Source organism: Mustelus asterias, chromosome 4, assembly GCF_964213995.1.
Source record: "Mustelus asterias chromosome 4, sMusAst1.hap1.1, whole genome shotgun sequence".
NCBI classification, from domain to species: Eukaryota; Metazoa; Chordata; class Chondrichthyes; order Carcharhiniformes; family Triakidae; genus Mustelus; species Mustelus asterias.
Window position 1 is genome coordinate 86,920,971 of NC_135804.1, and position 27,407 is coordinate 86,948,377.

Consider the following 27,407-nt stretch of genomic DNA (forward strand, 5'->3'; position numbering starts at 1 on the left):
CTTTCCTTCTCAAGGATGTTTTGGTGTGTAGTTTTTGATTAAAAATAACTTACCTTTGGCACAGGGACAGTTTTTACACAGCAGTCTGGTGCAATAATTTAATATACAATACTTCTCAAATTTTAACATAAATAAAGATATGAATAGACTTTTCAGACACACACACATCATAACCAAGATCAGTCCTGTTCTAGTCTCATTATTTTATTTTTTGATTTGATTTATTATTGTCACGTGTATTACTATTGTCACAGTGAAAAGTATTGTTTCTTGCGCGCTTTACAGACAAAGCATACCGTACATAGGGAAGGAAAGAAGAGGGTGCAGAATGTAGTGTTGCAGTCACAGCTAGGGTGTAGAGAAAGTGCAACTTAATGCGAGGTAGGTCCATTCAAAAGTCTGATGGCAGCAGGGAAGAAACTATTCTTGAGTTGGTTGGTACCAACTCAATGACCTCAGACTGTTGTATCTTTTTCCCGGTGGAAGAAGTTGGAGAGAGAATTTCCGGGGTGCGTGGGGTCAGTAATTATGCTGGCTGCTTTTCTGAGGCAGCGAGAAGTGTAGACAGAGTCAATGGATGCGAGGCTGGTTGTGTGATGGACTGGGCTTCATTCACGACCCTTTGTACTTTCTTGCAGTCTTGGAAAGAGCAGGAGCCATACCAAGCTGTATGGAAAGGATGCTTTCTATGGTGCATCTGTAAAAGTTGGTGAGAGTCATAGCAGACATGCCGAATTTCCTAAGCCTCCAGAGAAAGTAGAGGCGTTGGTGGGTTTTCTTAATTATAGTGTCCACATGGAGGAACCAGGACTGGTTGTTGGTGATCTGAACAGCTAAAAACTTGAAGCTCTTGACTATTTCCACTTCATCCCCATTGATGTAGACAGGGGCATTTCCTCCACTACATTTCCTGAAGTCGATGACTATCTCCTTCGTTTTACTGACATTGAGGGAGAGATTATTGTCCATTGCACCAGTTCACCAGATTCTGTATCTCATTCCTGGATCTGGAAGAACTGGAAATTATGCTGTTGAAATATTGGCATAACAATGCTGAAGAAAAGCATGAGAAATGTTTTTTATTGTCAGTGGTGTTACTGTATGAATGCTTAACATACTCATTATGAGTTATTTTCTGAATGTCTTTTTCAGAATTGATGGGGTTAGGTTTCATATTACACTGTCCTTGCCATTGCATTTTGTTTCCTAAGGAGGAAAGGTTTTCAAGGTTTGATCATATTCTAATTATCCTACTCTTCGGTAAACTCCATCTCTGTGTCTCCTCTTCTCTGTTAGGATGTCAAAGTAAAAAGTGATGATGACACCATCTCTTATCTTATCCTGGATTCTTTATAGTCTAGCAGATCTTCATATTAGGCCCTTATTTAAATTGACATTTAAATTTAAAGGTATATTTTAGTAATAAAATGTCATGTCTTATCACATTTTCAGAACATTCCAAAACACCTTAGATTCAATGAATTCATTTTTGATGTTTAGTGACTGTTGTTTTATGGGTAAGCATGGCAGTATCGAGGCACTGGGCCACACTTGACCCACTGCGATGGGCAGGCCACATTGTCCGCATGCCCGATACAAAACTTCCGAAACAAGTGGTCTATTCCGAGCTCCGCAATGGCAAACGATCAGTAGGAGAGCAGAGGAAACACTACAAGGACACTCTGAAAGCCTCCCTAAATAAATGCAACATCCCCATCAACATGTGGGAATCACTTGCCTTAGAACGTACAAACTAGAGAAGAAGCACCTGCGAAGGCACCAAGTGGAGTATCACTGGGTGGAGTATCATTGGGTGGAGTACGCGGAGGCCAAGTGTAAAGAGCAGAAAGAGAGGGCAGAATCCAGAGTGTCCCACCCACTCACCTCATCAAACACCACCTGCCAAGCCTGTGGCAGAGTCTGCGACTCCAGGATTGGATTATTCAGCCATCACAGAACCGCTTCCCCGGAGTGTGAGGAAATTATCCTCAACCCTGTGCAAGATCCTCCAAGTAACAATGAGACCAACAGCTCGTTAATCTCTTTTGGCTGGTGCTGGGTGAAGAAGGAATGTTGGCCAGGGCACCTGCCTACTCGTTCAAATATGAAATCTTTTACATCCACCTGAATTGGTAGACCATGCCTCAGTTTAAAAACTACACAAACAAGGCAGCACTCTCTCAACATTAAAGTACTAAATTATAAACAGAAGTAATGAGTTGAACTTTATGACAAGCATTTTATGAGGAATTTGCCAGGAATGGAGAATTTTAACTTTGAAGAAAGATTGAATTGGCAGCAGTTGATTTCTTTGGCTGAGATGAGATTTAATTGAATATATGAATTATCAGGAATCCAAATAAAGTGGCAAGGAAAGACGTGTCGCCCAAGGAGGCATAGGTCCGAAGTAATCAGTAGAAGGATTAAAGGAGAATTGAGAAGAAATGTTATCGCCCCGAGGGTAGTAGAGATTTGGAACTTGTTGCCCAAAAGGGTGTTGGAGGTAAAAACCCTCAGCTCACTTTAACATACTCTTGGATATGCACTCGAAAAGGCATAACCTTCAGGGATACAGACCAAGAGCTGGAAGGTGGAATTAGCCTTTTATAGCTGGCATGGTCCCAATGGTCTAAATGGCCCTCTGTGCCATAATTTATTTATGATTCAAACACCTCGGTCTTTTTGCACTCAACAGATTTTGTTCAGAACCCTGCAGAGTATTCACATGGGTGGCATAAGCAATATGCACCTGCATAACATTGCACTTACCTATATTTTATTGTATCTGCAAGATACGGGCAGCACAGTGGCACAGTGGTTAGCACTGCTACCTCACAGCACTAGGGACCAGGCTCAATTCTAGCTTTGGGTGACTGTGTGGAGTTTGCACATTCTCCCTGTGTCTGTGTGGGTTTCCTCCGGGTGCTTCGGTTTCCTCCCACAGTCCAAAGATGTGCAGGTTAGGTTGATTGGCCATGCTAAATTGTCTCTAGTATCAGGGGGATTGACAGGGTAGGTGCATGGGGTTATGGGCTGGGGCCTGGGTGAGCTTGTTGTCGGTGCAGGCTTGATGGGCTGAATGGCCTCCTTCTGCACTGTAGGGATTCTATTCTTTCTATTCTATTAGATGTGGGCCCATTTCCCTTTCCTGTCTAGACATAATTGGAGTAGCTTTCTTCTCATCTAAGGTCCTAACATTGACCTTAATCTTTACAGCATTTACAATTTGATGACAGTTCCTCCAGTGCCTTCCAGTCGGTAATGAAGATTTTGAACATAAATGATTGAAACATACATCCCTGCAAGTTTCCACTAATAACTAGTTTCCACACAGTATGCCAACCATCAATGTAAACATTCTGCCCATGGAAATGCGACTAATTCCTCATCCAACACAAGATATATCCACCAATACATGAGAACTTTATCTTGTTATGTAGCTTATTGTGCAGCATCTTCTCAGAGCTTTTTAATTTCCAAAATATGGCGAGATGATGGTGTAGTGGTACTGTCAAGAGGCTAATATTTTGGGTTCAAATCCCACCACGGCAGAAGCAGGAGTTTGAATTCCATTAATAAATCTGGAATATAAAGCGGCGGTCATGAAACTATCTCTGGTTGTTGTAAAATCCCATCTGGGTCACTTATATTCTTTAGGAAGGGAAATCTGCCATCCTTACCTGTCAAGCCTATATGTGACTCCAGACCGACAACAGTGTGGTTCTCTCTTAACTGACCTCTGTTATGACTGAGCAAGCACTTAGTACAAGGATAATAAGAGAGGAACAACAAATGTGACCTTCCAGTGATTGCCATAGCCCATCTAAGAACAAAGGGAAAAAAATGTACTCGGCCATCTTCAGGCACCAAGCCATGTTTGATGCAGAGTGGCACCACTCATGCTATAAGCCTCCGGTGACAAGCTGATGACCTGGTCCAGGAAAAAAACATCAATATGGAAACAAATCTGCCTTGTGCACCACTAGATATTAGAAGAGAAACAACAACAACAATCTTCAGGCACCAAACTCAGAATTTCCTTTGAAAATTTAAAGAGATTGGTAAGATATGACCTTCCTTTCCATGTTGACAGTTTTCTAATAGCACCTTCCATGTGTAGAGTATCTCTAATGAGCCCTTCCAGCAACTTGCCTATAACCTAAATCAAATTAAAATGCCATGATGTAGAGATGCCAGCATTGGACTGGGATGGGCACAGTAAGAAGTCTCACAATACCAGATTAAAGTCCAACAGGTTTATTTGGAATCTTGAGCCTTCGGAACGCTGCTTCTTCTCACCTGATGAAAGAGCAGCGCTCCGAAAGCTCATGATTCCAAATAAACATGTTGGACTTTAACCTGGTGCTGTGAGCTTTCTTACCGAAACTAAAATGCCTATAATTTCCAGTCCCTCACCCTTGGTATTAAATATATAGACATCAAGTGAGGACAGCATGGCTTTGAGGCTCCCAATGAATGAATATTTCACCAACATTCATTATCCAGGTATGGACATGAGGTTACTTAAGTAAGAAGTCATAGTATTTCCATATATATAGAATCATACCTCAACTTGTGACATTGCATTTAAAAATGGAGGGAAAATAATTTGGAACGTACCCGGGGTTCTTAAGTGTTCACAATTAGAAGACAATAAACTAAAAAGGATTTTTAATTTTGTATACTGCAAAGTAAAAGGATTCCTCTAGTGTGTGTTGTGAATTTATTTTTGGAATACACTTACATCGTATTTTGACAAGATGGTTTTTGCGCTGCCATTTTTACTATCCACCATTAAAATTTGGACCAGGAGTATTTCTTTATTTATATAATTCAAAGGACATAAAGGAGGAGCAACAAAGAGATTCTAAAGCAATGAGGCTGTATCTCTGGCATCCTGCCTTGTCCCTTTCTGGAAACCAGAAAGGTGAAAGAGGTGTGTGTGGCAGAGGCACACTTACCCAGATTTGGCAGAGGAACTCTCTTCAGAGACTGCAATTCACAAGAGAGCTTGTGAAAGAGGCATACTGTGTGTTAGATTCTGACTTCCAGCCAAATTCCTCCACAAAAACCACACTGCCATTGGCTGCCAAGTTCTCTTTAGTCCTGAACATTTCTGCCTCGGCTCTTGCAGGGATGTCAAAGTGGACATCAAATGCTTCAAGTTTATAGGTGTTCAGATCACCAACAACCTGTCCTGGTCCTTCCATGCGGATGCTATAGTTAAGAAAGCCCACCAACGCCGCTACGTTCTCAGGAGACTAAGGAAATTTGACACGTCCACTACGACTCTCACCGACTTCTACGAATGCACCATAGAAAGCACTCTTTCCTGTTGTATCATAGCTTGGTATGGCTCCTGCTCTCTGCTCTGTCCAAATTACAAAGGGTTGTGAACGAAGCCTAGTCCATCACGCAAACCAGCTTCCCATCCATTGACACTGTCTACACTTCCCGCTGCCTCGGAAAAGCAGCCAGCATAATCAAGGATATACTCTCTTCCACCTTCGTCCATCGGGAAAAAGGCACAAAATTCTGAGAACACGTACCAACCAACTCAAGAACAGCTTCTTCCCTGCTGTCATCAGACTTTTGAATGGAACTACCTCGCATTAAGTTGAACTTTTTCTACACCCTAGGTATGACAGTAACACTACATTCTGCACTCTCTTATTTCCTTCTCTATGCATGGTATGCTTTGTCTGTATAGCGTGCAAGAAACAATACTTTTCACTGTATATTGATACATGTGACAATAATAAATCAAATCAAATTAAAATGATCTGCATGCACATATACATGAAGCCAATAACTGATATGTTGTTTTCTAGACCAAGCAACTTCACACCATGTACCCTATTGATTCCTGATAAGAGCATGGGAGGATACTGAACCTTTTCCAAATAGCTGAATTCCCTCAATGTCAGATCATTAATGATGGGGCCAATTGGTCCCACTCTAGAGGCTTGAGCACAAACTGCAGGCTGATGTTCCAGTGCAGTACTGAGGGAGTACTGTACTGTCAGAGGTGCTGTCTTTCAAATCAAACATTAAAACAATGTTCTGTCTATACTTTCAAGTGGATGTGCTAGATCAGACAGCATGATTTTGAAGAAAAGCAGGGCCATTCTCCCTGAACTAGTATCAGCGAAACAGATGCTCTGGTTATTATCACACTAGGGGTGCCCTTACCAGAATTTGGCAAAGTGTCAGAGTCTTACTGGAAACTGGTGTGTTTCTCTTCAGAGAAACAAGCCGCTTTTCTCTTCAGATCTTCTGACATTCTGCCAAAAAAAACCAGGGGGGGCGTGTTTCACGCTGTCATATAGACAGGCGGGCCTAAACATGCCCGGCTGCACTGAGATTTTTAATCAAAGGAAATAATAACCTACCCCCACCCCAACACTGAGGTCTCAGGGGCTTTCCCCTCACCGCAATCTGAGATGGCATTCCAATCACATCACACCCCTGTCAGACAGTCATTATCGGCACCCCAAAAACAGCCATTGCCAGCATCCTCAGCTCCCAGGTCCAATCTCCCCCACCACCACAAATAAATGAATCCCTCTCCCATGAGGCCCCAGGCGGACACTGCCAAACCTGTGCAGAGGCAGTGCTAGGCCGCTGCCTGGCTACATCACACTGCTCGGTGCTACATTCACCTTTACATCCCCGGGGGAGTATTCCATGACAAACTCACATCCGGGTGAACCTGTTGTAAACGTCATGAGGTATGAAAATAAGGCGTGGAGTCAATGCCGTGGGGGATGTTTAATTACATGCAAATAAGATTAGGTGTGGGGTGCTGAGAATCGGAAATCGCAATCTCACTGGTGAGATTCCCGATTTCCAGGTTTCACCAGATCTTGTGCTCCCGCTGCCATTCCTGCTCAAGATCCCGCCTGTTGACGTTTGTGTGGCCTAGATGTGTGAAAAACTGGTAGATACGTTACAAACATACAAATTAGGAACAAGAGTAGGCCACTCGGCCCCTCGAGCCTGCTCTGCCATTCGATAAGATCATGGATAACCGGGTTGCAAACTCTCACCTATCCCCGATAACCTTACACTCCCTTGTTTATCAAGAATCTATCTACCTCTGCTATAAAAATACTGAAAGATTCAGCTTCGCTGCTTTTTGAGGAAGAGGGTTTCAAAGACTCACTACCCTCTGAGAGAAAAAATTCTCCCCATCTGTCTTAAATGGGTGACCCCATATTTTTAATCAGTGACCCTGAGTTCGAGATTTTCCCACAAGAGGAAACATCTGCTCCACATCCGCCCTGTCAAGATCTCTCAGAATCCTATATGTTTCAATCCAGTTGCCTTACTCTTATTATTGTTTTTATTATTGTCACAAGTAGGTTAACATTAACACTGAAATGAAATTATTGTGAAAATCCCCTTGTCGCCACACTCTGCCGCCTTTTCAGGTATACTGAGAGAGAATTTAGCACGGCCAATGCACCTAACCAGCATGTCTTTCGGACTGTGGGAGGAAACCAGAGCACCCAGAGGAAACCCACTCAGACATGGGGAGAAGGTGCAGATTCCACACAGACAGTGACCCAAGCCAGGAATCGAACCTGAGTCCCTGGTTCTGTGAGGAAGCAGTGTTAACCACTGTGCCACCATGCCACCGTCTTCTAAACTCCAGTAGATACAGGTCTAGCCTGTCCAACCTTTCTTCATAAGGCAACCCTCCCATCTCTGGTATTAGTCTAGTAAACCTTCTCTGAACTGCTTCCAATGCATTTACATCTTTCCTTTAATAAGGAGCTCCAGTATACCAGATGTGGTATTGCCAGCGTTCTGTTCAACTGAAGCATAACCTCCCTACTTTTGTATTCAACTCGCCTTACAATAAACAATACCATTCTATTAGCTTTCCTATTTACTTGCTCTACCTGCAGACGAGCCTTTTGTAAATCATGCACCATGACACCCAGATCCTTCTGCAACTCAGAACTCTGCAATCTCTCTGCATTTGGATAATATGCTTCTTTTTTATTCTTCCTGCCAAATAGACAATTTTGCACTTGCCCACATTATCATAGTGACTACACCACAAAAACACTTCATTAGCTGTGAAGTTCTTTGAGGGGGATTGCTACAATTACATAACTGCAGGTTTTTCTTTCTTCAAAATGGGCTCTTGCAAACAATAATTATACATTCATGAACTGCAAAGGCTACCATCTACTCATGTGAGAGCATCAACAAATAATCTTGCCAGCCAATGACTATTTCCCAGGTAATAAATAGGCAAATTGCATTTATTTTTAAGATAATGTATCCATTGTTGAGTCAATTAGAAGAATGCAAAGTTGGTTGCTGAATGAGCCAAGTCTCACAGTCAAAGACTCAAGACACACAAAAAAAAGGGCAGCATGGACAAGTTGGGCCGAAGGGCCTGTTTCCATGCTGTAAACCTCTATGACTCTATGACACACCTCAGGTAGTTGTAATTTTTTTAGTGTGTACAGTAATCGCCAAGCCAGCCAATAGCTTCCCCAGTGGTAAATGGAGCTCTCTGAGCTTTCCGCTGAATTTTATCAGGGAGAAGTCTTCAATGATGTGAACCATTGATTGGTGTGCACCACAGCTGTAGTCCGGGTTCCCTGCAAGGCCCCACTTGTGCTAATTTGCTGAACAAAGGCCTTAGCCAGTGTGGAAATGGTTGCAGAGTACCCAGTGTTGACGTGGCAGTTTGAAGCTGGGTGGGCGGACTGTGGGATTTGTGATGAGGAAGTGGTTTTTAATGGTGGTGTGTTGGTTCCATTCTTGATGCCAAAAGGTCTCTGCTATAAATCCTTGGCACGCTGGTCTTAGCCATACAGGTTGGTGTGATAGGAGGCAAGCAGCAGGTATCATAGAATCATAGAATCCCTACAGTGCAGAAGGAGGCCATTCAGCCCATCGAGTCTGCACTGATCATAGTCCCACCCAGGCCCTATCCCCATAAACCTATGCATTTAACCTAGCTAGTCCCCGTGACACTAACGGGCAATTTATCATGGCCAATCCACCTAACCCGCACATCTTTGCACTGTGGGAGGAAACCGGAGCACCCGGAGGAAACCCACGCAGACAAGGGAGAATGTGCAAACTCCACACAGACAGTGATCCAAGCCAGGAATCGAAGCTGGGCCCCTGGCGCTGTGAGGCAGCAGTCCTAACCACTATGCCACCGTGCCGCATTCAAAATTTTTTTGAAGTATTTATTGATAGGAGGCCTGATATTGGAGGTTTGCAGCTCTAGGCTGCCTTGGAGCAGAGCTCCAGTCTTCATGGCTGCTCGATGATTCTGCATGAGAGGGGACTCCACACTCTGGTGTGGTCACGCAGTTTCCATTGACTCAAGTCAGGTGACTTACTGCCACTGTCTTAAAGAGACAGACACCACATACACAACATCCCCCCTTTAATTTTCTTCTACAGTCTTCAAAATTAATTTACTCAACCCACAATCGAAAACATTATACACAAGTTAGATATTTGCAAATCCATATAGCGATTGTTCAATGGAAGGATCTTCATTGCATTTATCAGAACAACTCTTCTAGAAGGCTTCAACTATGCACAGTTCCAACTATAGTCTTGCATGGGATTCTTCTATACAGGCTTGCAGCTTTCTGAGTTCTGTTCTAGACTGTGCACTGACCAAGGACTACATACTTTACTCTGTGGATGGTGTCAATCTCCAAACCTCTGTTGATCTTTTCTCTGTTAAGCACCTTGTTCTACAATGCATTCAGGTACCGTCATTACAACACAACACAGTCTTACATCTCGACAGTTCTTGCATAATCTCGGTTTGTCACTTGTGAAGGAAATGGTCATGGTACTTCGTTTCTGCTACATAGATGCACAGTGGCACAGTGGTTAGCACTGCTACCTCACAGTGCCAGGGACCCCGGTTTGATTCCTGGCTTGGGTCGCTGTCCGTGTGGAGTTTGCACATTCTCCCCGTGTCTGCATGAGTTTCCTCCAGGTGCTCCGGTTTCCTCCCACAGTCTGAAAGACGTGCTGGTTAGGTGCAATGGTCATGCAATTTCTCCCTCAGTGTACAACGATTTCTGCAGTTTTTATTTCTTTTGCCTGGCTGGAGTAGATTGGTAAGGTCCTTGTGGAGAGGCAGGTTTGGCTTGATGTGAACTTTTTCCAGGAACTTTCTTGTTGCAATCTCCCTCTTTACGCAAGGGGGTGGGATGTTGCTCAGGATTGGAAGCCAGGAGAGCTGAGTTGATCAGAGAGTAACCCGAGATCATAGAATCATAGCATCTCTAGAGTGCAGAAGGAGGCAATTCGGCTCATCAGGTCTGCATCGAGCACAATCCCACCCAGGCCCTATCCCCATAACTCCATGACCCTAGCAAGCCCCCCTGACATTAAGGGGCAATTTAGCATGGCCAATCCACTTAACCCGCACGTCTTTGGACTGTGGGAGGAAATCGGAGCACCCGGAGGAAACACACACAGACACAGGGAGAACGTGCAAACTCCACACAGACAGTGACCCAAGCCGGGAATCGAACCCGGGTCCCTGACACAGTGAAACAGCAGTGCTAACCACTGTGCCACTGTGCCATGCCGATGATACACATTGTTGTGTTGAGTTAGGTGTCGACAGGATTAGTTTGGGATGAGTTGTACCACATTGGTTCCCAGTACTCTGCAATCAAGGAGAATAGACAATGGCAGGAAAGGAAGTCCTTAAGGTTTAAGCATCTGCACTTCATGAAGTTTGCTGAGGAGGTTGTTTCATGTTTTGATTTTTGCTGCTGATTTTTTTCAACTTTTTTTTGTATGTTAGTATTCAGTCAAGGGTAACACCAAGATAAGTATGATGTTGTTTGTGATTCAGTCTCTTGCCATTCAAGGTAATGTTGAGTTCCCTCTTGGTGCTGGCATTGTAGAAGTAGAATATACTTGAGACTGTTTTGTTGCTGCTGGGCTGAAGGCGTTGGCCAGCTTTGCTTTGGAAATAGTATTAGATCACCGGTATAACAACTGAAGGGAGCATTCAGTATAGTGCATGCCTATGCAAGTCTCTGAGAAAGCTTGAGGCTAATCCTTGTCCAGCAACCTGCTCTGAAAACTCTGCTCACTATTGATAGCTGTGACAAATTGCACTACAGCAGCTGAGACAATCTATAACATTCTAAATCAAATAGTACAGACATTCTAAAAAAGAGCCAATTTTCCCAATCTCTCAATGTAAACAGGTTCTTTAAACAGTTCTAGGATCCGTGTCTGTATCTTCACCAGAAACTAACCAGCTGTTCCTTCAGTCATTCCCTATCTGGGTACCATGTTTCATTGAAACCTATCCATTGCTGGTTGTAGCAATGTGCTCTTTACAGATTAACGAACAGGAACAAAAATATTTTCTCCACCCAGCTTCGGTGGCGGAGGTAATAAGGTGCATGCAGCCATAACGATGGTGATGAACTACAGTATAGGCATCTTCAATCAGCGCTCCAGGTAGATTTACAGGAATATGTTCCAATAAAGTCGAACAAAAAGATTCCTGGGTCATCATTACCTACTGCATGTTGCACAACTTTGCAATGCAATGAGGCACAAACATGGAGTGGGTGGAGGAGCAGGACAACCAAAGAGAACCAGAGATGAACATAAACAGCAACAAATTTTGAAGATCTCTACAGCCACAAACTAGACTCTTATAGATGAAACCTTCTAATAAATATATGATCCACTCAAGCATCAACAACACTCATCTCTGCATCTTCAGTGTGCCCATAGTCCCTCATTTACATTACTGAATCACTTTGGGCAGCACGGTGGCACAGTGGTTACCATTGCTGCCTCACAGCGCCAGGGACCTGGGTTCAATTCCCGGCTTGGGTCACTGTCTGTGTGGAGTTTGCATGTTCTCCCTGTGTCTACTTGAGTTTCCTCTGGGTGCTCTGGTTTCCTCCCACACTCCAAAGATGTGCACATTAGGTTGACTGGTCATGCTAAATTGCCTCTCAGTGTCAGGGGGATTAGCGGGGTAAATACAGAAGTTTACAGGTATAGGGCCTGGGTGGGATTGTTGGCAGTGCAGGCTCGATGGACTGAATGGCCAACTTCTGCACTGTAGAGATTCTATGATTAGTTTTTTTCTCTGCTAAATAATTATGCAATATCAAAGCAGGAACAATCTCTGGATACAATTAAACATAAATGTAACCATATTTTAATGACCTAAAAGTGTTTCTGCCTAATGTGTGCATTCCCAACACGAAGTGAAGTGCTTGTCTGTTGTTTTTTCTGTGTGAGTCTCTGAGAGATAAGACAGTCCTCTATTTCTCTGAATGGAATCATACGTAGAAAAACTACTGATTTTACCGTGCCTGTATCTATAGGGAAACCTGGTACTTCTTTCTGTATATCTATTGTTATTTGAATGAGGAAACAGCAGGATCCTGAAAAACAGCAGTTTCATCCATGCCAGCTGCAGCCATACCCCTGTTCCAGGGAACTACCTCACTTTCATTGACATATCAGCATTTCTGAAAGCCCTATCACATAAGTGCTACAGCGCATGAGGCCATTAAGCCCAGCGTGCCTGCTTGGGCTCTCCAAATGACCATCATTGCTTAGTGCCATCCTCCTGCCTTTTCCCTGTATCCCTGCACATTGTTTCTATTCAGATAATCATCTAATACCCTCTTGAAGAACTCGATTGAACCTGCCTCCACCACACTTCCAGGCAGTGCATTCCAGACCCCAACACTCACTGTGTGAAAGCGTTTATTTTCACGTCACATTTGCTTCTTTTGCAAATCACTTTAAATACTTTAAATCTGTGCCCTCTCGTTCTCAATGCTTTGACGCATGGGAATAGTTTCTCACTATTTACTCTGTCCAGCCTCCTCATGATTTTGAAGATCTCTATCAAACCTCCTCTTAGCCTTCTTCTCTCCAAGAGTCCCACCCTCTCCAAACTGCCCGCACTCCAAACCACCTGGTATTCACGAGAGATATTTGTGACAGATGTTTTTCTCAGTTCCTCCCTGTTGGAGTTCCAGTGTGGAAGTTTGCTTGATCAACACTCTGTCCCATCAGCAAGTGCTCCAAGTGGCTTATATCTGTGGAAATCCATCCTTTCATGAAACAAACGCCATCACATCAGCATTTAGTTCCTCAGTTCTTTCACATGGTCTCCAATTACTTTGACAAATTTGCTTTATCGGAGAGTATCCTGCTTTTAAAAGCCTGGCTGGGAAGTCCGAGCAGGTCCTGTGAAATTTGGATTCTTGGGCTCAACTGTTGAGTGAAGATCTAAACAAGCCTTTCAGACAGCAGGTTTGTGATCCTCTCTCACTGCCTACTCTAGTGTGCTCATCTACATGCTCCAGTGCATAGAAGAGACTTGATATTGTCTGAAGAATAAGCACTGACATTCCCGTTCAGCCCACGTTAATTGCAGTTAAACAGTCATGCTTTGTGCAATAATATTAAGGTGCAAGGATTTTATTTAACATAAGAACATAAGAACTAGGAGCAGGAGTAGGCCATCTGGCCCCTTGCGCCTGCTCCGCCATTCAATAAAATCATGGCTGATCTTTTCATGGACTCAGCTCCAGTTACCCGCTCATTCACTGTTCAAAAATTTAGCTATCCTTTCCCTAAAAACATTCAATGAAGTAGCCTCAACTGTTTCACTCAGCAGGGAATTCCACAGATTCACAATCTTTTGGGTGAAGAAGTTCCTCCTCAACTCAGTCCTAACTCTGCTCCCCCTTATTTTGAGGCCATGCCCCCTAGTTCAAGTTTCACCTGCCAGTGGAAACAACTTCACTGCTTCTACCTTATCTATTCCCTTAATAATCTTGTATGTTTCTATAAGATCTCCCCTCATTCTTCTAAATTCCAATGAATATAGTCCCAGTCTGCTCAGACTCTCCTTATAAGCCAACCCTCTCAACTCCGGAAACAACCTAGTGAATCTCCTCTGCACCCCCTCCAATGCCAGTATATCCTTTAGTATTTAGTCAAACATTGAACATGTAAATATAAAGCACTTTCGGGTACAAGTTGCTGGTGAAAAGTGTGTCCTGCAGCAGAACCCTCATATGTGGTAAACATTCAACACAGTTTACATAAGTGTGAGGGAGAAGAAAATGTTGGACTGTAAATAATTTAGCTGGCTATTTCTTACGAGGTATTGATGGTTATCTCTGTGTGACTAGCCTGATGGGGTCCCTAAATATCTTCCTGAATTGCAGCCAGATCATCAGAATGTCATTCTCTTATGGTGACATGCATTACCACCTCCTGCTAAGCATCTTTTGCTGTTCTCCATTTTGTAGATGGAAAGGAAGAACATCTTTCCCTGTCTTACTCACTTAGTAAGACTTTCACAGAAGCAATGGAACATTGCAAGTGATTTATCAGATGGGTTCCAATGATGAAGAATTATAGCTATATGGATAGATTGGAGTTAATCTCCTAAGAGCAGAGAAGTCTCAGAGGAGATTTGATAGAGATTTAGTGAAGGGTTCAGTAAGCAAAAAATATCTGTTTTGAAATTGCTGAAGGGTCAATAACTAGAGGGTTTAGATTTAAGGCTAATTATTGGCAAAAGAACCAGAGGCAACATGAGAAAAACCATGAAGGCAAAATACTACTGGTGCTGGAATCAGGAACAAAAACAGAGAATGCTGGAAAATCTCAGCATGTCTGACAGCATCTGTGGAGTGAGAATAGAGCCAATGACTCTTAAAGGGTCATCCTGAAACATTGAAACATTAGCTCTATTCTCTCTCCACAGATGCTGTCAGACCTGCTGAGATTTTCCAGCATTCTGTTTTTGTATGAGAAGAAAAATTACACAGTGAGTGGTTAGGATCTGGAATGCATTGCCAAATAATGTGACAAGTGCATGTTCAATTTTAGCCTGCAAAAGGGAATTGGGTAAATACTTGAAGGATTAAAATGTTGCAGGGCTATGGGGAAAGAACAAGAAATTTGGACTACCTGGATGAATCTTGGAAAGTGCCAGCTCAGGCTTATTGGGCTGAAAAACCTCTTTCAGTTCTGTACTACCCTATGACACATGATGCTGCACCATGCCACTCTCTCATGTGCACTAAGATTGCTGACAGTCATTTTTCTAAACACAGAGATCTTAAATCCTGCTATAGGTTCGGATAGTATGTTCACTCTAGGCTGAGATTCGAACAGGAGCAGATGGTCATCCCTGGAGCTCGCAGCTTTTGTGAAAATATGATGTGGAGTTGCCAGCGTTGGACTGGTGTAGGCACAGTAAGTAGAGTCACAACACCAGGTTAAAGTTCAACAGGTTTATTTGGTAGCACGAGCTTTCGGAGCGTTGCCCCTTCATCAGGTGAGTGAAGAGTTCAGTTCACAAACAAGGCATATATAGACACAAACTCAATTACAAGATAATGGTTGGAATGCGAGTCTTAATGCCGCCTTGGAGAACGCTTACCCGAAGATCAGAGGCTGAATGCCTGTGACTGCTGAAGTGTTTCCTGACAGGAAGGGAACACTCCTGCCTGGTGACTGTTGAGCGGTGTTCATTCATCCATTGTCATAGCGTCTGCATGGTCTTGCCAATGTACCATGCCTCAGAACACACTTTCCTGCAGGGTATCAGGTAGACAACGTTGGCCAAGTCACAAGAGTATGTACCGTGTACCTGGTGGATGGCGTTCTCACGTGAGGTGATGGCATCCGTGTCGATGATCTGGCATGTCTTGCAGAGGTTGCTGTGGCAGGGTCGTGTGGTGTCATTTTTCTAAACACAGGCTGGGTAGTTTGCTGCGGACAATGGTCTGTTTGAGGTTGCGCGGTTGTTTGAAGGCAAGTAGTGGAGGTGTGGGGATAGCCTTGGCGAGATGTTCGTCTTCATCTGTTGAAGGCTCCGGAGAAGGTGTCATAGCTTCTCTGCTCCGGGGAAGTACTGGACGACGAAAGGTACTCTGTCCGCCGTGTCCTGTGTTTGTCTTCTGAGGAAGTCTGTGTGGTTCCCTTCCTGTTGGGGAACACTTCAGCAGTCACGGGCATTCAGCCTCTGATCTTTGGGTAAGCATTCTCCAAGGTGGCCTTCACGACACACGACAACGCAGAATTGCTGAGCAGAAACTGATAGCTAAGTTCCACACACATGAGGACAGCCTCAACCGGGATCTTGGGTTCATGTCACATTATTTGTAACTCCCACGACTTGCCTGGGCTTGCAAAATCTCACTAACTGTCCTGGCTGGAGACAATTCACACCTCTTTAACCTGTACTTAACCCTCTCTCCACTCACATTGTCTGCACCTGTAAAGACTTGATTATCTGTTAAGATTCACATTCCAACCATTATCTTGTAATTGAGTTTATGTCTATATATGCCCTGTTTGTGAACTGAACTCTTCACTCACCTGAAAGGTTGTGCTACCAAATAAACCTGTTGGACTTTAACCTGGTGTTGTGAGACTTCTTACTTTGTGAAAATAAACAGTGCACCTCATGCGTTTTACAAGTTGTCACAGGTGGCATATCTAGAATATTCATCCTTATAGACATTTTCTTTGATGTAACACTGAGGTATGGGGGAGCTGGTTGGTTAGGAGTTTGCATGTTCTCCCCGTGTCTGTGTGTATTTCCTCTGGGTGCTCTGGTTTCCTCCCACAGTCCAAAGATATGTGGGTTAGATGGATATGCATGCTAAATTGCCCCTTAGTGTCAAGGGGACCAGCTGGGTAAATACATGGGGTTCAGGAGATAGGACCTGGGTGCAATTGTCACAGAGCAGGCTCGATGGGCTGAACGGCCACCTTCTGCATTGTAGGGATTTTATGATGATGACATCCCCAGTGAATAATCACCCAGTCAGTTCATCAGTTCAGATGTAACCCTACCCTATGTCTTTGCTTTTGGGTTGGGCTTAACCTGCTTGCAAATCCTTTTCAATAAACGGTTACACAAAAACAGAAAATGCTGGAAAATCTCAGCAGGTCTGACAGCATCTGTGGAGAGAGAATAGAGGCAACGTTTGGAGACCCTTGGTTAGGGCTACAACAGTTAATCGTATTGTGCAGTGGAACATAATCTACACTTATGGGGGGTTCATCTTTCACAGCTAAATTATTAAACTGATCACACCATTGAGCCCGAAGCTTTCCTCTTGTGTGGCTCTCGCTGACGTACAGGTTTCCCTGTTCACGCAGCCCGCCTCCCAGACGTCAGTTCCTTTCCTTTAATCCTTTTTTTTCACCCAAAGAGGGAAATAGGTGAACAGTGAGCCTGTGAAAGTGTGCTGCCTGCTGTGTCTTTCGCACGGTGGCCAATGTCAACCTCACTCAACGTAGAGGTGAACGTGTCTCTTGCTGGGGGAAGAGAGAGATCTGTGTCTTGAAGCATTTAGACGCGAAAGGATGGACTTTCTCTGTTCCTGCTCAATCAAAGAAGGACTCGTTGTGCTTTGGTAATTCCCCTCCCACTCTCCGGAAAGGTTCCACAGGTAAGTTTCAGGCGCGGCCACAGCTAGTGAAATTTGCAAGGCGCTGGGGTTTCGGGGGCGGGCTGCTCTTGCTATCCGGGTGTATTGTATTTCGATATTTGTGTGTGTGTGTGATTGCTGCCCTTGCCTCTTTGTTCAGCGCGGATCGATGTTGATTGGCGTCAGTCCGGGGGGAATGAGCAGGTACGGAGAGGGAGCGTTATTATAGGTATGGATGGGGCAAACTGTTGGAGATTAAAACGCTTGTTCGGGTGGCAGGCTAGCAATGTATTATTTTATAAAAGTTTTTTAAAAATAGTTAGAGCGCAACAGGAGCAGTCAGCTGCAGATCCTTGTACAGATTGTGCTGAAATCACTTGTAGAATCCAAACTGTTGGATTCACAATAATGGAGAGAGACTTTACTTGGATTGAAGTAGTAATTAGTTGCGGGGTAAGTCCAATTGTATGAATTTTTGAGTGTTCGGGGTTTGAATGTTCAATTCACGGTGAAAGTGGGAGATCACAGAATCGATGGCATCGGGTTGACAAACAGTTGGGACCCTCTGGATTCAACTCCAGTTCTGGGATAGGGATTCTGCATGATCCGCGACGCCAAAGTTCAAGTGTAGTTATTGAGTTGAACAGTTAAAACGGTCGGCAGCTTTGCAAAACTCTTGTCAATCCAGAGTATTTGCACACGCGGCACAGAGAGAGAGCCGCAAGCACGGGTCGGAGGGTGTTGACTCTGGGTGAGATTGGGGGAGGGGATCAATCGGTTCTCTGTGGGGACGGCAGGTCATTCAGTGTGTACTCGATCTCAGGACCAGTCACGCAGGTAAGGCAGGTTAAAGTGGAGGATTCAGCTCAGGTTCTGTTTCCATTAGAATTACTCATCCAAATCCACATTTTATTATTCAAATGTTTGCTATGTCCCTCCAAAATCGTTTGCTCGGGTCCTTTTGTAATCTGATGCCCCATTCAGCCCTTCGAGCCTGCTGCACCATTCATTTTGACCATGGCTGATCATCGAATTAAATATCCTGATTTCCCCCCTTCCCCCATATCCTTTGATCCCTTTAGCCCCAAGAACTTTATTCTTTAAATCAGACAATGTTTTGGCTTCAACTACTTTCTGTGGTAGTGAATTCCATACATTCACCACCCTCTGGGTGAAGACATTTCTCCTCACCTCAGTTCTAAAATGTTCACCCCTTATCCTCAAACTATGACCCCTAGTTCTGGACTTCCCCACAGTTGGGAACATTCTTATAGAAACATAATGGGTGTGATCTGATTTCTTCCTTTGTGTGAAGGCAAAATTCCAAGCATATTCCTTTCATTCTTGTTATTGCTGCTGTTTTCTCTTTTTAATTCACTTTTGTTTATATTATGGGCTATACTCAAAACTCCTCTGGTCCCAATTCTACTGCTGCACGTGTGCAGTTATTTCAAATTTGTATTCAATGATTTAGTGCTTTGTTTACAGAGAGAGAGTTCTGGTGGCACTCATAATCAAAATGGTTGTCTCCAGAGCTCTATTGCATTGAAGAACCACAGTTGTGTGGGTTTTGTGAGCTGCTCACAGATGTTGATTGCCTGGTAAACATCTGGAGCCAGTTGTATGTGTCTGTATGTTGACACCATCATGTTGTTTACAGATGGTATGAGCATGCAGATGTTCATACCATCTGCAGGTAGAATAAACTAGGAATGTTTTCACTGGAAAGACGGAGGCTGAGGGGAGACCTGAAAGAGGTCTACAAAATTATGAGAGGCATAGACAGGGTGGCTGGTCAGAGGCTTTTTCCTAGGGTGGAAGTGTCAATTACAAGGGGGCACAGGTTCAAGATGAAAGGGGGAAAGTTTAAGTGAGATGTGCGGGAGAAGTTTTCATGCAGAGAGTGGTGGGTGCTTAGAACACACATTGCCAGAGGAGCTGGTGGAAACAGGCACATTAGCAACATTTTAAGAGGCATCTGAATGAGTACATTAATAAAGTTTTTTTAAAAAAGTTCATTTATTAGTCACAAGTAAGTCTTACATTAAAACTGCAATGAAGTTACTGTGAAATTCCCTTAGTCGCTACACTCCAGCGCCTGTTCAGGTGCACTGAGGGAGAATTTAGCATGGCCAATGCACCGAACCAGCACGTCGTTCAGACTGTGGGAGGAAACCGGAGCGCTCGGAGGAAACCCACACAGACACTGGGGGGAGCGTGCAAACTCCACAGCCAGTGACCCAAGCCGGGAATTGAACCCGGGTCCCAGGCGCTGTGAGGGAGCAGTGCGAATTAACCACTGTAATAGGGAGGGAATCGAGGGATACAGACCGAGTAAGGGCAGAAGGCCTTTTTTAGTTCAATTAGGGCATCATGAATGGTACAAGCTTGGAGGACCGAAGGGCCTGTTCCTGTGCTGTGCTTTTCTTGTTCTTTGTATATGCAGAACCACCTCACAGTCAATTGCTAGACTCTGCTATCTAAATTGTACTCCAGTTGGGAAACTTTGATTTGGAAATACTATTCAAACTGGTTGTGGTTTGTAAATCATAGAATAGAATCATAGAAACCCTACAGTGCAGAAGGAGGCCATTCGGCCCATCGAGTCTGCACCGACCACAATCCCACCCAGGCCCTACCCCCACATATTTACCCGCTAATCCCGCTAACCTACGCATCCCAGGACTCTAAGGGGCAATTTTTAACCTGGCCAATCAACCTAACCCGCACATCTTTGGACTGTGGGAGGAAACCGGAGCACCCGGAGGAAACCCACGCAGACACGAGGAGAATGTGCAAACTCCACACAGACAGTGACCCGAGCCGGGAATCGAACCCAGGACCCTGGAGCTGTGAAGCAGCAGTGCTGACCACTGTGCTACCGTGCCGCCTTATCTCTTATATTTAATGCAATATAAGCCTAGTCTATGTTCCTATAGTATTGCCCGACTTGCAACCTGCTGAAGTGGATGATCCTGACAAATTGCAAAATTTGGATTGTAATTTGAGCTAGTTTCTGGGTTATGAAATTCAGACTTAATTACACTCAATAAGAAATACTCTGGGTCTAGCATCTTAAGTTATTGTCTTTCAAAGTCAGACAAACAGAATCGGCAATTAATCAGGCTGTGGAATTTCGATGCTATGCTTAATTTATTCCCCGCTATGCAGATTAGGATTAACATCCTCAGTTATTACTTTAAATAGCCATCAAAATGTTTGACAAGTGCAAGCTGAGCATTGTTCCTCATGAGTCTTGGTTGACCTGATTCCTGCTGGCAATCCTGTAGACCAAGCCAAATGTACCTAGCAGGAACTTGAGTGGTCTTGTTTTAGTTAGCATTAAAATAAAGGTACGAGATTACACTCTGATTTCTAAAGGCACAAAACAATCTGTTAAATTGCCAAATGAATTTCAACAGAAGAGTGCTTTCAAAAGTTGGAGTTACAGTATTCTTGCCCACAGTAATCTCTTCCAAAGCTCAAGAAAAATAAAATCAGCATTATCATTCTGATGCAACAAACAACAGGCTGACCTTTCTTAGATTTGATTTGATTTATTATTGTCACATGTATTACTATACAGTGAAAAGTGTTGTTACTTGCCTGCTATACAGATAAAGCATACCGTACATAGAGAAGGAAAGGGGATAATGCAGAATGTACTGTTATTGTTATAGCTGGTGTGTAGAGAAAGATCAATTTAGTGCAAAGTAGGTCCATTCAAAAGTCTGATGGCAGCAGGGAAGAAGCTGTTCTTGAGTCGGTTAGTACTTGATCTCAGACTTTTGTATCTTTTCCCCAACAGAAGAAGGTGGAAGAGAGTAAAGAAATATTTTACCTAGTTTTTCTAACTCTAAATGCACCTCCGTAACTTTGAAATTCTTTCTTAAAAAGTCACGTTTCCTATGATATATTTTAAATTTTTGCAGGATTTCCATCGACAACTATTCTCTAGAATGACTGTTGAATGAGAAAACAACTTAACCATAAACACCTGATCATTATTAAATATACTTCATTCATCATAATTATAACAGATTACCATCATAATGTGGCATCTTGGAGAAGCCCAGGAATTTTGTTTTTATTATGCTCCTGTGAATTCTAACTTTATGGTTATGTCCCTTGTCTTCATGAGAGGAAATAATTTACCTTTCTCCACCCTACTGAATCCATTAATCATTTTAAACGTCTCAATTAGGTCATCCCTTAATCTCTTATATTTAATGCAATGTAAGCCTAGTCTATGCAGCCTGTCCTCATAATTCATCCCTTTTAATCAGTAAATTAATCCATTCTTTTTGCACTGAAGTACATAATTCATCATCACATAAAGAGCCCTATCTGCAGTAGTACAGTGTCTCCTCTAAAACGGGTATAGTCAAGCAAGCAATACATTCTCGGTAGGAACATTCAACATTTAGCTCCTGAATAAAATAAAGATCTTATCCCGTGTTCAGATATCTGAAGGTGACAAGATAAGCTGTTTAAAAACAGTATGCAGGGTCTGTGGTTTATAAATACAGGCAGAGACTACAAATCCGGAGAATTTAGAAATTAAGCAGAAAAATTGTACAATTCTAGGCACCACAGCTTTGGGAAGGATGTCCAGGTCGCTGGAAAGGGCGCAGAGATTTCCCAAAATAATACCCAGTGTGAGGGACTTCAGTTACGTGGAGAGATTAGTCATACTGGGCTTGTTCTTAGAGAAGGTTAAAGAAAGATTTAATAGAGTTATAGAGTCATAGAGGTCTACAGCATGGAAACAGGCCCTTCGGCCCAACTTGAGTTGTTTGAATCATGAAGGGTTTTGAGTAAATAAGAGCATTCTTCCACAGGCAGGAGGGTTGGTAACCATGGGGCACATGTTTAAGATCATTGGCAAAAGAAGCACAAGAGAATTATATTTTAATGCAGTGTTTGGGCTCACAGAGCAGTGGAAGCCGATTTCAGTGGTAGCCTTCACAAGGAATTTGATATCTCCTTGAAAAGGAAACCATTGCTGGGGTACTGGGAAAGAGCAGGGACATGGAGCTAACTGAATTGCTTTTTCAAAAAGTCCTGTACAATGGGTTAAGTGACCTCCGTTTCTGTTATATGATTCTATGATAACATCAGGGCTGCAGAATTTACGTTTCGGAGCAGGGAATCAATCGATTGAATTAATTACTACCGTAAGTTTACTGGCTGCAGTTTGGGCCTATCTCTAACCCACAAGAGTGAGTGTGGAACAAGCATGTACTGTGGACATGGGTACCATTCTTTTATCTACTTTATGTACTCAAAGTTATGTACTCAAAGTTATCTACCATCTCCACATCATGACGTGGGTACCGCCAGCGCTTGGGACATCAGTCCTCCACACTGGGATAATTTCTGGCCTATCCAGGAGCTTTAGAAAGCCTACCTCTCTATTTCATAAGAACATAGAAAAAGGACCAGGAGTAGGCCACTTGATGCCCAGTCCTGCTTGACCATTCATTGAGATCATGGTTGATCTGATTGTGGCCTCAACTCCATCTTCCTGCCTGCCTCCCATAACACTTAACACCCTTGTAGATCAAAAATCTATCTAACTCCACCTTGAAAATATTCAATGGCCCGTCCTCCTCAGCTCTCTGGGATAGAGAATTCCAAAGATTTTTAAATTGTGCCCCCTAGACTCCCCAAACAGGAAACATCCTCTCAAACCTACCTTGTCAAGTACCCTCAGAATTTCATATGTTTCCATAAGACCACATCTCATTCTTCTAAACTCTGAAGACTATAGGCCCAACCTACTTAACCTTTCTTCATAAGGCACCACTTTATCCCAGGAATCAACCCAGTGAACTTTCTCTGATCTGCTTCCTATGCAGTAATATCTCTCTTTAATAAGGAGCCCAAAACTGTACATAGTACTCGAGGTGTGGTCTCACCAATACTTTGTGCAGTTGTGGCAAGACCTCTCGACATTTATACTGCATCTCTCTAGTACTAACGACCAGCATCCATTAGCCTTCCTAATCACTTGCTGTACCTGCTTGCTAATGTTTTGCATGTACTAGGACACCAAGATCTCTCTTTACCACAGCATTCTGCAATCTTTTTCAATTTAAGTAATATTGTTTTTCTTTTCTTCCTACCAGAGTGGAGAACCTCACATTTTCTCACATTATTCACCATCTGCCACATTTTTGTCCACTCATTTAAACTATGCAAATCCCTTTGCACTTTCCTCACAACTTGCTTTCCTGCCTATCTCAGGATGAATTTGAGAACCTCCTATGATACTGAAAACATCTTCTTTATATTACATCATGGTTTTTTTTGAAGGGAGCACAAGAGAGCAGGTTGGGGATTCCTGGATGGGTGTGAATTTGTCTGGAAAGTAGGTGAGTCATAGTCTCCGAAGATTCAACACCATTTCTTTGGATCTGGTAGTTACCTGCATCACTTTTTTATTTAAGAGATCGAATATTCATCTGGGTTTCAATTCCTTGTCATTATCCAGTGACCCTGGCTGAATGTACAGACAAGTACATGGTCAAATTGCTGATTTGCATCTGAATGGAGAAGAATTAGTGCCTGATAATTATAGCTTAACAGGAAGCTAGAAAAGGGGTGAAAACTGTCCAGTTATTCCCCCGAGTCTTGCCTTCTAGTATTTGTTTATAATGAAATGTAAATGTGTTACAACTATTTTTATCATGACAGTACATTAAAAGAATAATACGATACGTGTGATGACATCATGAGAGACTTGTAAATCATCAGGTGGGGCTGTGGAATGCAAAACTCTGCAGCAAGTTTCATTGATCCATGAGCTCATCTTAAGTTCATCTTGGGGTTCAATCCAGATAAATGCGAAGTGATGCATTTTGGTAGAACTAACGTAGGGGGGAGCTATACGATAAATGGCAGAACCATAAAGGGTGTCGATACGCAGAGGGACCTGGATGTGCAAGTCCACAGATCCTTGAAGGTGACGTCACAGGTGGAGAAGGTAGTGAATAAGGCATATGGCATGCTTGCCTTTATAGGACGGGGCATAGAGTATAAAAGTTGGGGTCTGATGTTGCAGTTGTATAGAACGTTGGTTCGGCCGCATTTGGAATACTGCACCCAGTTCTGGTCGCCACACTACCAGAAGGACGTGGAGGCTTTAGAGAGAGTGCAGAGGAGGTTTACCAGAATGTTGCCTGGTATGGAAGGGCTTAGTTATGAGGAGAGATTGGGTAAACTGGGGTTGTTCTCACTGGAAAGACGGAGGATGAGGGGAGACTTAATAGAGGTGTATAAAATTATGAAAGGCATAGATAGGGTGAACGGTGGGAAGCTTTTTCCCAGGTCGGTGGTGACGTTCACGAGGGGTCATAGGTTCAAGGTAAGGGGGGGGGAGGTTTAACATGGATATCAGAAGGACGTATTTTACACAGAAGGTGGTGGGGGCCTAGAATGCGCTGCCGGGCAAGGCGGTGGAGGCAGACACACTGGGAACGTTTAAGACTTATCTAGATAGCCACATGAATGGAGGGATACAAAAGAATGGTCTAGTTTGGACCAGGGAGCGGCATGGGCTTGGAGGGCCAAAGGGCCTGTTCCTGTGCTGTATTGTTCTTTGTTTGTTCTTAAGGAGTGGATTTAATCATTTTTTCGAGAATCTAAAATAATTGACTTTAGTGCCTGCTTGTAATGAGGCCTCCATGTAAATTGTTGGTTGATCTCCAACTTGGTCCCACTGCGTTGCTAAGCCTATCATGTCATTGTAGCTCCACCTTGTAATGTGTTTTGATTATGTTGTTGCCATCGCAGCAGAGTTAAATCCAGTATGGACAAAGTGTACCCAATAAATGGCTTAATGCACTGTACAGTCTGGTATCAATATGAGAATGATCACAGGATTGGTTCACTTCCTCATCCATGGCCAGGCTGAGAATGAGAAAATATAGGCAATGTTCCAATTTCTGATGATTGCCTCTTGGTAAAGCTGTAAAGTGGCATTTTTACATCTTATCAGTACAGTGTTGGCCCTGGCAATGATTCCAGTAGCAGTCACGTCATTTGCTGGCAATCATCGTCTCACTGGTGGGAACTGGCCCTTTGGCAATATACTAAATACAATATGCCAACACATGTGGAGACACATCCCATTATGGGCCAGTGTTTAAGTGAACAGAGGAGGATGGCCCCCAAACCAAACAATTTTGTTCCCTCCAATTTTTGCTTCTTTGTTGAAAGGTTTGAGATCCTTGCCTGGGTGGTTCTGTGGAGAGCAGGCACTCTCAAACCACCCAAGTGGCTATTGCTCATCTGTAAGCTATGAGATTGTGTGGAGGCTATAATAGCTAGGTGTGCCTCTGCCTTTCGCCAAGCATCCACACATTCTCACTTCCTGTAGGTGTCACCAGATTGTGATCAGGATTGAGTCGTAGCAATTTTTCCCCACAGAGACATTACATAATAGCCCATTTAAGAAAAAATGTTCTTGGATGTGGGTTTCGATGGAAAGGCCAGTACTGTATTTATTGTCCATTAAGAAGGTGGTGGTGAGCTGCTGCGTTCCATGTCGTGTGCGTACACCCACAGTGTTGTTTTAATAGCAGTTTTATGCAACTCTGTGCCTTGCTACACCCACTTTGTTGTGGGGCTGGAGTCACATGTGGGTCATACTAGGTAAGGATGACAGATCTCCTCCCCTGAAAAACATAATGAAGCAGATGGATTTTTACAACTAAATGGTAGTCTTATCGATATTGACAAGTCTAGAGTTTTATTCCAGACTGTTTTGTTTATTGAATTTATATCCCGTCAATGTCCATGGTAAAATTTGAATTTGTGTCTCTGGAGCATTGTCTGGGCATCTGGATTACTAGTTTGGTAACATTTCCACTATGTACAGTCCTCCCAATGGGCATTACATAAAATGCAACACAGTTCAATTTCTTTCAACATCTGGTGCTCTGAGACACACCATTACACTTCCAATTGCAGGCAGGTTATACTTGCAATATATGTTAGTTGTAGCATTCCTGCCCCTGCCTTGCATCAGCTAACTGAGCTCAGATTGAGACTGGAGCCTTCCTACAGCAATGGTGTTTCACCTTTGAGTCACAATGACTCCTACTTTTAACTCACAAGTTGCCCTTTCAGCTGCATCTACAGTGACAATGTGTCATGCTTCTAGTGGGAAGCTCAGGCCTTAATTATTAATGGTTGCATACAATTAAAGAAAATGTATTAAAAACTGCAAAGCAACTGTGCCAATTGTATGTAAGCAAAGGTTTGTCTCTCATGTCCTCTGTAGTTAAATACCTCGAATGAGGCACTGAAGTATGTTGAGCACTGTGGAACTGCTAGTCGGCAAGATTTATAACTTGTGTGTGGGGCTGGGGGAGAAAATGGAGTGAAAACCTGCTAGACGGTGACAGAGATGAGTGAACAAAGGCTCTTCCTGTTTGCAGACATGTGAAGCAAAACCAATCTCCATTCCTGCATGTTTTAGTTCCACTTTGCTTCCACTACCCTGAGAGTTATTAGAAGCTAGTTCAGAAAATGGTGACCCAGTATAACACTGTCTTTTATTTAACTTAGTCTCTGATGAGAAAAGTGGATGTATGGACATTTTTTAAAAATCCACAATTTAAAACATTAATTTTACCCAGATTTCTTGTTGTGCCACTGCACTGTGCCATGCCGACAGTGTAATGCTGCAGTTTTATGATGCCAAGCATGCTGCCACATTGAATCTTCTCTGGATAATTAATAGCCTGAAAGCAGATCACAATTTATATCAAAAGATCCAGAAAAAGATGGGTCCCAGTGCCATAGTGGAGGCTATACGTTTGTAGTTGTTGGGTCTGACTGCATAAGTTTTGTTCATTGGGAATCAGCAGCATTATATTTTGCTATGGTACAAATGGTTAGCAGAATTGTAGCCTTTATTTTTCTCCCTCC

At 43.2% G+C, this 27,407-nt stretch overlaps 2 protein-coding genes across 2 annotated transcripts in view; one reads left to right on the forward strand and one right to left on the reverse strand.

Moving 5' to 3' along the window:
- Positions 1 to 27,407, reverse strand: part of kdrl (kinase insert domain receptor like) — a 509,442-nt gene that overhangs the window by 16,138 nt on the left and 465,897 nt on the right. The window lies entirely within an intron of this gene.
- The window catches only part of lnx2b (ligand of numb-protein X 2b), a 71,021-nt gene continuing 60,837 nt past the window's right edge, over positions 17,224 to 27,407 (forward strand). Inside the window, exon 1 of the mRNA XM_078211339.1 lies at positions 17,224 to 17,489. The gene's annotated coding sequence lies outside the window, so the exon portion shown is untranslated. The remainder of the gene's footprint in view (positions 17,490 to 27,407) is intronic.